This window comes from Triticum aestivum, chromosome 3B, assembly GCF_018294505.1.
Source record: "Triticum aestivum cultivar Chinese Spring chromosome 3B, IWGSC CS RefSeq v2.1, whole genome shotgun sequence".
NCBI classification, from domain to species: domain Eukaryota; kingdom Viridiplantae; phylum Streptophyta; class Magnoliopsida; order Poales; family Poaceae; genus Triticum; species Triticum aestivum.
Window position 1 is genome coordinate 571,932,028 of NC_057801.1, and position 14,120 is coordinate 571,946,147.

Sequence of the window (14,120 nt, forward strand, 5' to 3'; positions counted from 1 at the left end):
TTACATGGCAGTGCCACGAGTAAGTGGTACTATCATTACTATCTTATATCTTTTGGCATGAAAATGTGTATCACTACGATCAAGATTCAATAAACCATTCGTTTCAGGTGCAAGACCATTGAAGGTATTATTCAAATAAATAGAGTAACCATTATTCTCTTTAAATGAATAACCGTATTGCGATAGTCATAATCCAATCATGTCTATGCTCAACGCAAACACTAAATAACAATTATTCAGGTTTTAACACCAATCTCGATGGTAGAGGGAGCGTGCGATGCTTGATCATATCAACATTGGAAACACTTCCAACACATATCGTCAGCTCACCTTTAGCTAGTCTCCATTTATTCCGTAGCTCTTTTATTTCGAGTTACTAACACTTAGCAACCGAACCGGTATCTTATACCCTGGTGCTACTAGTAAAGTACACATTAACATAATGTATATCCAATATACTTCTATCGACCTTGCCAGCCTTCTCATCTACCAAGTATCTAGGGTAATTCCTCTCCAGTGGTTGTTCCCTTATTACAGAAGCACTTAGTCTCGGGTTTGGGTTCAACCTTGGGTTTCTTCACTAGAGCAGCAGCTGAATTGCCGTTTCATGAAGTATCCCTTCTTGCCCTTGCCCTTCTTGAAACTAGTGGTTTCACCAACCATCAACAATTGATGCTCCTTCTTGATTTCTACTTTCGCGGTATCAAACATCGTGAATACCTCAAGGATCATCATATCTATCCCTGATATGTTATAGTTCATCACGAAGCTCTAGCAGCTTGGTGGCAATGACTTTGGAGAAACATCACTATCTCATCTGGAAGATCAACTCCCACTCGATTCAAGTGATTGTTGCACTCAGACAATCTGAGCACAAGCTCAACGATTGAGCTTTTCTCCCTGAGTATGCAGGCTAAGAAAATCGTCGGAGGTCTCATACCTCTTGACGTGGGCACGAGCCTGAAATCCCAATTTCAGCCCTTGAAACATCTCATATGTTTCGCGACGTTTCAAAAATGTCTTCGGTGCCTCAATTCTAAACCGTTTAACTGAACTATCACGTAGTTATCAAAACGTGTATGTCCGATGTTCGCAACATCCACAAACGACGTTTGGGGTTCAGCACCCTGAGCGGTGCATTAAGGACATAAGCTTTCTACTGTCCGCATAATTGCTACTATCAACTTTCAACTATATTTTCTCTAGGAACATGTCTAAAACAGTAGAACTAAAGCGCGAGCTAACGGCATAATTTGCAAAAGGTATTTTGACTATGTTCAGGATAATTAAGTTCATCTTATGAACTCCCACTTAGATAGACATCCCTCTAGTCATCTAAGTGATTACATGATCCGAGTCAACTAGGCCGTGTCCGATCATCACGTGAGACGGACTAGCCAACGTCGGTGAACATCTTCATGTTGATCGTATCTTCTATACGACTCATGCTCGACCTTTCGGTCTTCTGTGTTCCGAGGCCATGTCTGTACATGCTAGGCTCGTCAAGTTAACCCTAAGTGTATTGCATGTGTAAATCTGTCTTACACCCGTTGTATGTGAACGTAAGGATCTATCACACCCGATCATCACGTGGTGCTTCGAAACGACGAACTGTAGCAACGGTGCACAGTTAGGGGAGAACACTTCTTGAAATTGTTGTAAGGGATCATCTTATTTACTACCGTCGTTCTAAGTAAACAAGATGCATAAACATGATAAACATCACATGCAATCAAATAGTAGTGACATGATATGGCCAATATCATATAGCTCCATTGATCTCCATCTTCGGGGCTCCATGATCATCATCGTCACCGGCATGACACCATGATCTCCATCATCATGATCTCCATCATCGTGTCTTCATGAAGTTGTCACGCCAACGACTACTTCTACTTCTATGGCTAACGCGTTTAGCAATAAAGTAAAGTAATTTACATGGCGTTGTTTAATGACACGCAGGTCATACAATAAATTAAGACAACTCCTATGGCTCCTGCCGGTTGTCATACTCATCGACATGCAAGTCGTGATTCCTATTACAAGAGCATGATCAATCTCATACATCACATATCATTCATCACATTCTTCTTGGCCATATCACATCACATAGCATACCCTGCAAAAACAAGTTAGACGTCCTCTAATTGTTGTTTGCATGTTTTACGTGGCTGCTATGGGTTTCTAGCAAGAACGTTTCTTACCTACGCAAAACCACAACGTGATATACCAATTGCTATTTACCCTTCATAAGGACCCTTTTCATCGAATCCGTTCCGACTAAAGTGGGAGAGACAGACACCCGCCAGCCACCTTATGCAACTAGTGCATGTTTGTCGGTGGAACCGGTCTCACGTAAGAGTACGTGTAAGGTTGGTCTGGGCCGCTTCATCCCACGATGCCGCCGAATCAAGATAAGACTAGTAACGGCAAGCATATTGAACAAAATCAACGCCCATAACTACTTTGTGTTCTACTCGTGCATAGAATCTACGCAATAGACCTAGCTCTGATACCACTGTTGGGGAACGTAGCAGAAATTCAAAATTTTCCTACGTGTCACCAAGATCTATCTATGGAGAAACCAGCAACGAGGGGAAGGAGAGTGCATCTACATACCCTTGTAGATCGCTAAGCGGAAGCGTTCAAGTGAACGGGGTTGATGGAGTCGTACTCGTCGTGATTCAAATCACCGATGATCAAGTACCGAAAGGACGGCACCTCCACGTTCAACACACGTACAGCCCGGTGACGTCTCCCACGCCTTGATCCAGCAAGGAGAGAGGGAGAGGTTGAGGAAGACTCCATCCAACAGCAACACAATGGCGTGGTGGTGATGGAGGAGCGTGGCAATCCTGCAGGGCTTCGCCAAGCACCGCAGAAGAGGAGAAGAATTTGGGAGAGAGAGAGGGGCTGCACCAAAGGCAAAAGGTATGTCTCAAGAGGCCCTCTACCCCCACTATATATAGGGATCCCAAGGGGGGGTGCGCCAGCCCTAAGAGATCCAATCTCCTAGGGGGCGGCGGCCAGGGGAGGAGTCCATTCCCCCCAAGGCACCTAGGAGGTGCCTTCCCCTTCTGGGACTCTTCCTTTTAGGGTTCCCTAGGCGCATGGGCCTCTTGGGGCTGGTGCCCTTGGCCCATGTAGGCCAAGGCGCACCCCCTACAGCCCATGTGTCCCCCCGGGGCAGGTGGCCCCACCCGGTGGGCCCCCAGGACCCTTCCGGTGGTCCCGGTACAATACCGATGACCCCGAAACTTGTCCCGATGGCCGAAACAGGACTTCATATATATAAATCTTTACCTCCGGACCATTCCGGAACTCCTCGTGACGTCCGGGATCTCATCCGAGACTCCGAACAACATTCGGTAACCACATACAAACTTCCTTTATAACCCTAGCGTCATCGAACCTTAAGTGTGTAGACCCTACGGGTTCGGGAGACATGCAGACATGACCGAGATGTTCTCCGGTCAATAACCAACAGCGGGATCTGGATACCCATGTTGGCTCCCACATGTTCCACGATGATCTCATCGGATGAACCACGATGTCAAGGACTCAATCGATCCCGTATACAATTCCCTTTGTCTAGCGGTATTGTACTTGCCCGAGATTCGATCGTCGGTATACCGATACCTTGTTCAATCTCGTTACCGGCAAGTCTCTTTACTCGTTCCGTAACACATCATCCCGTGATCAACCCCTTGGTCACATTGTGCACATTATGATGATGTCCTACCGAGTGGGCCCAGAGATACCTCTCCGTTTACACGGAGTGACAAATCCCAGTCTCGATTCGTGCCAACCCAACAGACACTTTCGGAGATACCTGTAATGCACCTTTATAGCCACCCAGTTACGTTGTGACGTTTGATACACCCAAAGCATTCCTACGGTATCCGGGAGTTGCACAATCTCATGGTCTAAGAAAAAAATACTTGATATTAGAAAAGCTTTAGCATACGAACTACACGATCTCTATGCTAGGCTTAGGATTGGGTCTTGTCCATCACATCATTCTCCTAATGATGTGATCCCGTTATCAATGACATCCAATGTCCATGGTCAGGAAACCGTAACCATCTATTGATCAACGAGCTAGTCAACTAGAGGCTTACTAGGGACATGGTGTTGTCTATGTATTCACACGTGTATTACGATTTCCGGATAATACAGTTATAGCATGAATAAAAGACTATTATCATGAACAAAGAAATATAATAATAACATATTTATTATTGCCTCTAGGGCATATTTCCAACAATAACCCCGTCGTTTGGGCTATTGTGTGTATTGGCTTGCAAGGTGAATTCTTTGATGGGAGAGAGCCGAACCGTGAAGCAAGTGCGGATGAATTGAAGATGCTACAATACAACGCTCAAGCTTGTGATATCCTCTTCAATGGCTTGTGCCCCGAAGAATTCAACAAAATCAGCCCTCTTGAGAATGCAAAGGAAATTTGGGATACTTTGATTGACATGCATGAAGGTACCGACTCCATCAAGGAATCCAAGTTGGATGTGCTCCAAAGTCAGCTTGACAAGTTCAAAATGAAGGATGGTGAAGGTGTCGCTGAAATGTACTCTAGGCTTGCTCTTATCACAAATGAGATTGCCGGCTTAGGAAGTGAAGAGATGACCGATAGATTCATCATCAAAAAGATCCTAAGAGCATTGGATGGAAAATATGATACCATGTGCACATTGATCCAAATGATGCCAAATTACAAAGGTCTCAAGCCAACGGAAGTCATTGGAATAATTGTTGCTCATGAGATGTCACTCAAGGATAAGGAGGAACTTCACAACAAGTCAAGTGGTGATTACAAAGCCTCATGTGAAGCCCCCACATCATCAAGTGAGAAACAAACCTTCAATGAAGAATTGAGCTTAATGGTGAAGAACTTCAACAAATTCTACAAGAGTAGAAGCAAAGAAAGAAGCTCTAAGTCAAGGTCTTACAATGACAAAAGATCTTCTAGTCGAGAGCGCAATTGCTACAATTGTGGGAGACCTGGACACTATTCCAATGAGTGTACGACACCCTACAAAAGAAGAGAAGATTCTCCAAAAAGAAGAAGTAGAAGAGAAGAATCACCACCAAGAGAAAGTAGGAGTAGAGATGATCGTTATGAACGAAGACCCTCTCGGAGAAGCAAGGATTCGGAAAGGAAGGACAAGTCATCAAGGAGCTACACAAAACGAAGACATCAAGCTCATGTTGGTGAATGGGTATCCGGTTCCGACTCTGAACATCACTCCGAGAGAATCTATCACTCCGACTCCGAACATAATCAAGATGAAGGTGTTGCCGGTCTAGCACTTGTGTCAACCAACTCCTATGACATATTCGATTCACCAAATGAAGGAATTGTAAGATGCTTCATGGCCAAAGGTCCTAAGGTAACACACCCCGAGTATGTTGATTTTAATAGTGATAAAGATGACTTGTTAGGTGATGATGATTTACTTATTGACAACTCTAGTAATGAATACTATGATGAAACGTCAATTAATCATGCTAATCAAGATAAAACAAATGACAATGATAAGGAGAAGATTGAGCGTCTAACTAAAGAACTAAACACTCTTAAGTTAGCTCATGAAACTACATTCGAAGATCATCGAGAACTTTTAAGGGCTCATGAGAAGTTACGCTTTGAAAAGCTCAATCTTGAGCAAGAGCATGAGTTCTTAAAGGCAATCAATGATGATCTCCGTAAGAAAAGTTCTTCTTACATTGCCAAGCATTTACTCTTATCTACTTACATGCCTCAAGTTAAGTCTAATAACAAGAACAAGAAAGATTCTTCCTCTAGTAGTAACAATAATAATGCTAAATCCAATATGGTTGCTTCTAGTAGTTCTCTTGATTCCACTAATGATTCTCTTAGCCAAGTTACACTTGAGCAAGAAAATAGCTTATTGAAGGGAATTATAGAGAAAGGTGTATACAAGAGCCTTGCCGGGAGTAAGCAATTCGAGGAAATTGTACGCAAGCAAGGAAGGCACCGGAAGAATCAAGGTGTTGGTTTTGAACGGAAGTTCAATGCCAATGGAGTTGAGTGGGAAGAAGATCAATACCCCAAGATGAAGTTTGTTCCTCAACAAGAGAATTATGATCCTACTTCCTTCAAGGGGACACAATCACAAGATGATCTTCCACCACAAGACCACAAGAACAAAGGCAAGGACAAGCTTCAAGAGGAGATTGATGCATTTGAAGAAGCACCCAAGGCCTTGGTCAAGTGGGTTCCCAAGACTACGTCAAGTTCTACTTCATCAAGTACAACTACAATTCCAAGGATTCCCATCAAGATGATGTGGATCCCAAAGAAGAAGAACTAGAGTGTTCTTGAGGGTGACTCCGCCAACATTCTTCACTCATATCATTATGGCAAGGACAAGTGCAATCAACTTCCATATCTTGCACTAGTTCAAGGAGTCACAAACCCTCATGTTGGTAAGGCAAGGGACAAGGTAACCTAATGTTTTCATGGACATCATCTTGCGTGTGCATCACTTTATGTCTATGGATATTCTTGTTTGTTCCTTGTGGGACTAACCCATGTAGGTATTGAAAGTGCAACTCACTCCAAAGGATTGCTCCAAATGATCTACATCAACATTGAGCATCCACATCTTCAACACCTACATGAAGTCATCATCGACAAAACCCAAGGTTAGTTCATCCCCCTATGGGGGGATCTCACATCTAGGGGGAGCTTAACTCTAAGAATTGAGTCAAAACAACTCTAATGATGTGAACACATCAATGCATTATGTAAAAGTGGTAACCCCACTTGAGCTTAAACGATGAGTATGACCCATGATCAAATGTTCTCATTTGACTCCTAAGTCAATATACTCATATATAGATGACCTAGTCATCGCCAATTGTTTGATAGATACTAGAATTGGTTGTGCATGCTTTGCCACATATTTCATTTGCCATTTTATTGTGTGAGCATGTTGGTTGCATATTTTACTCATTCAAGAACATCCACTCGTTGATTTGATTGATTGATTTCTTTTTCTTTGGCCAAGTGGATGGACAAGAATGCCTAGGAACCTTCTCTAGCTATCTATGCTTTTCTCGTCTCAAACTCTATTCATGCTACATCACAAAATTTGATCAAGTCAGATTAGAACCACTCTGTGTGAGGAGCACTCGGAGTCCCCGATTCGTCATAGACTTAAACTTCCAAAACTTCTTTGTGATTTTCGGTCTGACCGATTCTTCCATTTCGGTCATACCGAGATCACTAAGTCGATCTTGGTTTTCATTCTCGGTGCAACTGATTTGAACTTTTCGGTCTCACCGAGTTGCTGTAACTGTCAACAGTTATGCATCTCGATGCCACCGAGTTGTTCCACTCGGTCACACCGACAGGGTCGGGCTATATATACTCACGGGCAAAAATTTGGAAACTTTCTCCAAACCTCTTCGCCCGCGCATAGCTCGCTCTGCCTTCTAGGTCTCCGGATCGTCGACTTCGTCGCCAGCCGCCTCCTGTCGCTGGTCTCCGCCGCCGTCAACGGATTTCATCTCCGCCGTTGCCGCCGTAGCGAGTTCATCACCGAACTAGGGTATGAACTCGATCACAGTGCTATCCTCGTCTAATTCTCAGCACATTGTGTTCATTATGATTCTTGCTACAATTGAAACACCTCTATCCAGTCAAAACAATCCTTAGAATAGATGCGATTTGAAAATTTAGGGTTAGGTTTCCGGCGAAACCATCTCGGACCCACCGAGTTGAAAAACTCGGTCCCACCGATTCGGCTAACGCCATTGCACTAGTAACTCTCGGTCCGACCGAGAATTGCTAATCGGTGTGACCGATTTTGGAACTTTGTGAAACCCTAGCAGTCTCGGTGCCACCGAACTGTGACTCGGTCTGACCGAGATCACATGTTTAGGTTCCAAAAACTGCTTCGGTATCACCGAGTTTGAAAATCGGTTGATCCGAGATGCTTTCTGTGGAAAACTGAAACTAAGTTTTTGAATCATTCTTTTGCAAAAATCTCTGCATTTTGTGATGCTCATCCACTCTATCTCATCTATAACTATTCACAAGGTCAGCAGTCAGTGTTTTCAGCATGTCAGACCAAAGTGATAGTCAGAACAGGGAAGAAGAGTAGATTCACATGAGTGAGGGCACTAGTCCCTCTAGCACTTCAGATGATGGCAGCAAAAGCACTCCTAGCAATTTGCCCAAAGCAGCCACAAGAGACATAAGGAAGAGAACCTCAGACTCTAAGGATGAGGACTATGTGGCAGCTGAAGATGAGGCTACTTCCAAGAAGGTAGTGCTCAAAATGGAGTATGGCTTAGCAAAGACCACAAAGCCTGGACTTAATAGGAAGGTCCCTTCCAAGAGGACACTCATGCTGAAGGTCAGAGGATCAGCACAAGTACCTGCAAAACCTAATCCCATAGAGCCAACTACAGAAGGAAAGAAGAGGAAGGAAAGGATCAAAAAGACCATGGCCAGAGTTGTTGGACAACCTTCCATGATGGAAGAGGAGGAGGAAGAAGAGGTTGCTGCACCAGCACCCAAGGCACAAAAGCTGATGGGTGATGCTATAAGGTCAGGGGCTGCAACATCAAAGCCCAAAGAAGCACCCAAAGCTGCCTCCAAGGCCAAGAATGCACCAAAGAGGAATACAAGGAGTATACCAGCTGCTGAGAAGAACAAGGCCCCAATGCCTGAAGTTGCTGAGGAAGATGATGAAGGACAAGTCCTGAGGAAGCTCAAACCCAAGATTCCAGACCACAATGATGCTCATCCTGTGGCTGAGGACATGAATATCAGGAGAGACCCAGGGTTTGTCGGATTTCGGGTTCCGGTACACCCTTGAGGTTCGAACACTGGGGTGCACGCGGAGATCACACCTCCAGCCTACTCATGTCTCACCGCCTCGCTAAGATCTAAACTACACGAAGAACAACTCAAGGGACACGAGATTTATACTGGTTCAGGCCACCATTATGGTGTAATACCCTACTCCAGTGTGTGGTGTGGTGGATTGCCTCTGGGGCTGATGATGAACAATACAAAGGGAAGAACAGCCTCGCGAGGGTCTGTTCTTATGGTGGTGTTGTCCCTTTTGGGGGGCTATTAGAGATGCCTCTATGCTATGATGGCTAGTCCTATTTATAGAGCAAGGCCCCGGGCCTCTTCCCAAATATTGAGCGGGAACGGCGCCAACAATTGGCCATTTTGAAGGGGAACATCTAGTACACTTATCCTGACTAAAGTTGGTCCTCGCCTGACGATGACGCTGGCTTGGGCTTCACGATGACCTCCGCTCTGCCGTCCTGCTGGTCTTGGTCTTGTTGCACCGAAATGGTTGCCTTTGCCTGATACCCTTGCCTGCGCTTGCCTCCTTTGCACCAAATTGGAAACAAGGACTCTGCAGGCCGGAGCCCGCCTGGTGCCCGCCTGGCCTTGGTCGTCATGCCTTGCATCATGGGCACCTCTTGAGTTACCCCACCTTGATCTCTCCGCCTCCTCCCGAGCCAGCCTGACGAGGCCATGCCTGAGGAAGCTTCCTGACGTCCTTCCCCGCGAGGCTTGGCCCCTCGCGAGGGTCTTGAGCGTGTGTTGACGAAGATGAGCCGTACTGGGCCAATCCTTGAGCCACGCCGCAGGCCGCAGGCAGGCAAGTCTAGGTACCCCCGTTCCCAGAACGCCGACAGGGTTGAGGCTATGGAGAGAGTCAGATCCATATGCCACCAGGAGAAGGACTGCTGTTGATTACATGTTTCACACAAAGGAACAACAGGATTTCTATGAGACAATCTTGTTGGACAAGAAGCCTATAGTGTGTGATATGAGGTGGGTCGACTGGACCTACATAAAGGAGAATGAAGAACATTATCCTGGAGTGTATGACAGCTTCAGTGCATGTGGAGTTGCAGATTTTGTTACAGAAGCTCACCAACTGGAATGATGAGCTCATTATGCAATTCTAGTCCACAACACATTTCTATCCAGATGGCAGGATAGTTTGGATGTCTGAAGGTACGAGATACCAATCAACCATTGAGGAGTGGGCCAATCTGATCAATGCCGCAAAGGAGAGTGAAGATGACTTAGACGTTTATGCCAAGAAAAAGATGGGACACAATACTATGTCACATATGTACAAGGAGATCCCAGACAAAGCTCTTGAGACTTTCACGTTTGGGTCAGTCCATTTTCTTCTGTCAGGGCTGTCAACGATCAACTAGATCCTAAGGCACACTCTTTTGCCCAAGTCAGGAGACCACAACATGATCAGAGGGCATGCAATCAACTTGCTACACATATTTGATGTACCACAGAAATTCAAGGTCATGAGCCTCATGGTTGAGACTATCAAGAGGATAGCAGCAGACCAAAAGAGGAGTTGTGGATATGCCCCACAAATTCATGAGTTGATAAACTCAAAGATGGGTACAGGAAAATATCTGTTGGATAAGGAACACTTTGCTCTCTATCCAGACTTTGAGGACAATCAAGTTGTGATGAATGAGAATGAACCATCATCAGTACAAGCTCAAGAGAAGAAGGAGAAAGCAAATAGAGAGAAGGCTGCCAAGATGCCAACTCAAGAGGAGGCATCTGAGTACTTTTTAAAGAACAAGCAGGACCAGCTTGGTTACTTGATAGCATCAACATTGAGGATTGAGAAGGGGTTGGCCACCCTAACTCAAAACCAGGAGAGCCTGAAAAGAATCATGGAACAAAAATTCTATGATTTAGATGACAAAGTAACTAGGATTCAGTCACTTGTGGAGCAGCTACATGAAGACAAGCAGGAGAGGAAGGGCAGGACAACTACTGATGCATTTTCCAGAGTGCCTCGAGCTCAGAGATCAGCTGCAGTGCCAGTGACAGACACCAGAGCCACTTCATCTGCACCAGCTACAGCTCCAGTGCAACCAGCTCCAGCACCAACTCCTCCAGCTCCATCCACATCAACTGAAGTCTTCGTCCAAGGAGCCATCTCTACACCATCAACCGAAGACCAAGCCTGAGAGACGATATAGTACTATGCATTTTCTAGGAACTTTTTGGTAACTTGTTGCCAAAGGGGGAGAAAAATGTATAGATCATAGGCTTCGAGAGAGAGAGAGTCTACTTTTCTTCTCTCTTGTCTTCTTGGTTGAACTTTGCTTGCTTTTGATTGCTTGAGATACTATGCTATTATCTGTGAGACATTGATGATCATGTGTTTGATCATAAGCTACACTTATACTTGTTAGATGATATTATCTTACTTATCCTTATATGATCATTCACTTTGCTTGGTGATGAGTGCCTGTATTCAATTTTTTATTATTTTGAGCGCTCCATCAAGATGTATGTGACATGGAAGAGTAACCCATGAGCCTAATTCCTTGTGCATTTGCAGTCCAAAGCAAATTTTAAACTATGCACAAATTTAGGGGGAGCTCTTGCATATCACATACTTCTCAAAGCGACGATGTTTTTCAATCTTATTATCATTTGTCGAACCTTTGATCTATATGTTATCATCAATTACCAAAAAGGGAAAGATTGAAAGTGCAACTATCCCTAGGTGGTTTTGGTAATTCATAACAACATATAACTCATTGAGCTAATGCTATTCCAAGACAAACATTTCAGGAAAGCTCAATGAATGGCATGGCATGGATGATGAAAGTGGATCCCTCAAAATATTAAAGACAAAGGATTGGCTCAAGCTTAAAAGCTCAATACTCTACATTTTACATTTTAGTGATCCAAGATCACATTGAGTCTATAGGAAAAGCCAATACTATCAAGGAGGGATGAGGTGTTGCTTAATGAGCCTCTTGCTTCAAGTTCTTAGGGATATGCTCCAAAAACCATCAACTACTTTCTCACATCCACATATGACCTAAACCCAAAGTCAAAATCGGTCCCACCGATACTTTATATCCGGCGCCACCGAGTTCAATTGTCATAGCCACTGCCACAAACCCTAGGCAAATTGGTATCACCGATAGGGATCTCAGTCTCACCGAGATGGGATTGTAATCTCTCTGTTTCCTTTCGTAACGTTTCGGTCTAACCGAAGTGAGCGATCGGTCCCACGAGATTGCAATGTAAACTCTCTGTTTCCCTTTCGTAACATTTCGGTCTCACCGAAAAGAGCGAATCGGTCCCACCGAGTTTACCTGACCAACTCTATTGTTAGCTAATTACCAAAATCGGTCTCACCGAGTTTGTGTAATCGGTCTCACCGAGATTACGTTATGCCCTAACCCTAACCATATCGGTCCTACCGAGTTGCATGTCGGTCCCACCGAAATCACTAACGGTCACTAGGTTTACTAAATCGGTCCGACCGAGTTTGTTAATTTGGTCCCACCGAGTTTGGTAAATTGTGTGTAACGGTTAGATTTTGTGTGGAGGCTATATATACCCCTCCACCTCCTCTTCATTCGTGGAGAGAGCCATCAGAACAAACCTACACTTCCAACTTACCAGTTCTGAGAGAGAACCACCTACTCATGTGTTGAGGCCAAGATATTCCATTCCTTCCATATGAATCTTGATCTCTAGCCTTCCCCAAGTTGTTTTCCACTCAAATCTTCTTTCCACCAAATCCAAATCCTGTGAGAGAGAGAGTTGAGTGCTGGGGAGACTATCATTTGGAGCACAAGAGCAAGGAGTTCATAATCAACACACCATTTGTTACTTCTTGGAGAGTGGTGTCTCCTAGATTGGCTAGGTGTCACTTGGGAGCCTCCGACAAGATTGTGGAGTTGAACCAAGGAGTTTGTAAGGGCAAGGTGATCGCCTACTTCGTGAAGATCTACCGCTAGTGAGGCAAGTCCTTCGTGGGCGACGGCCATGGTGGGATAGACAAGGTTGCTTCTTCGTGGACCCTTTGTGGGTGGAGCCCTCCGTGGACTCGCGCAACCGTTACCCTTCGTGGGTTGAAGTCTCCATCAACGTGGATGTACGATAGCACCACCTATCGGAACCACAACAAAAACATCCGTGTCTCCAATTGCGTTTGAATCCTCCAAACCCTTCCCTTTACATTCTTGCAAGTTGCATGCTTTAATTTCCGCTGCTGATATACTCTTTGCATGCTTGCTTGAATTGTGTGAAGATTGCTTGACTTGTGCAAACATAGCTAAAAGCTGCCAAAGTCTAAAATTGGGAAAAGGTTAAGTTTTTAATTGGTCAAGTAGTCTAATCACCCTCCCCCTCTAGACATACTTCAAGGTCCTACAGAAGGCCCCCCCCCCCCCCCGCGCTCCAAAGACTTCAACTGGGGCTGCATCCCGCCATCTTCCTGTGACCTCTCAGACCTTGGGTTGCCATTCAGCGAGGAGGAGGTCCGTGCTGCAATACATGAGCTTCCATGAGACAAAAGCTCCGGGCCCTGACGGATTCACGAGCATTTTCTTCAAAGAATGTTTGGACATCATTAAGCCGGAGATAATGCTTGTGGTCAATAATTTCTCCAATCTTCATGTCAACAACCTCCACTGGCTCAACTCGGCTAACATTGTCCTCATCCCTAAAAAAGATGGGGCGAAGGACGTATCCAACTTCCGGCCTATCAGTCTCATCCACGCGGTTGCCAAGATCATTGCTAAGATGATGGCTACTCGACTAGCCCCTCACATGCATGCGCTTATCTCCAACACACAAAGCGCCTTCATTAAGAAAATAAGTATACATGACAACTTCATGTACGTGCGCAACTTGGCCCGCCATCTACACTGCACCAAATCACCAACCTTGCTTCTCAAGATGGACATCAAGAAAGCCTTTGACTCGGTTAGATGGGATTACCTTATGGACTTGTTGCGCCACCACCACTTCCCGAGCCGGTTCTGTGATTGGATATCTGCTCTCCTTTCCACAACCTCCTCCAGAGTGCTACTTAATGGTGTTGCAGGCGACCCAATCAAGCACGGTTGTGGGCTTCGACAAGGGCATCCTCTCTCCCCCCTGCTCTTTGTCCTCGCCATTGATTCTCTGCACCACATCCTAGCCAAGGCTACTGCGCAAGGCAACCTCCATCCCATCCGTGGCAACCCCATTCGAGCCTCCCTATATGCCGACGATGCGGCCATCTTTTTTGCTCCAATCAAGGAAG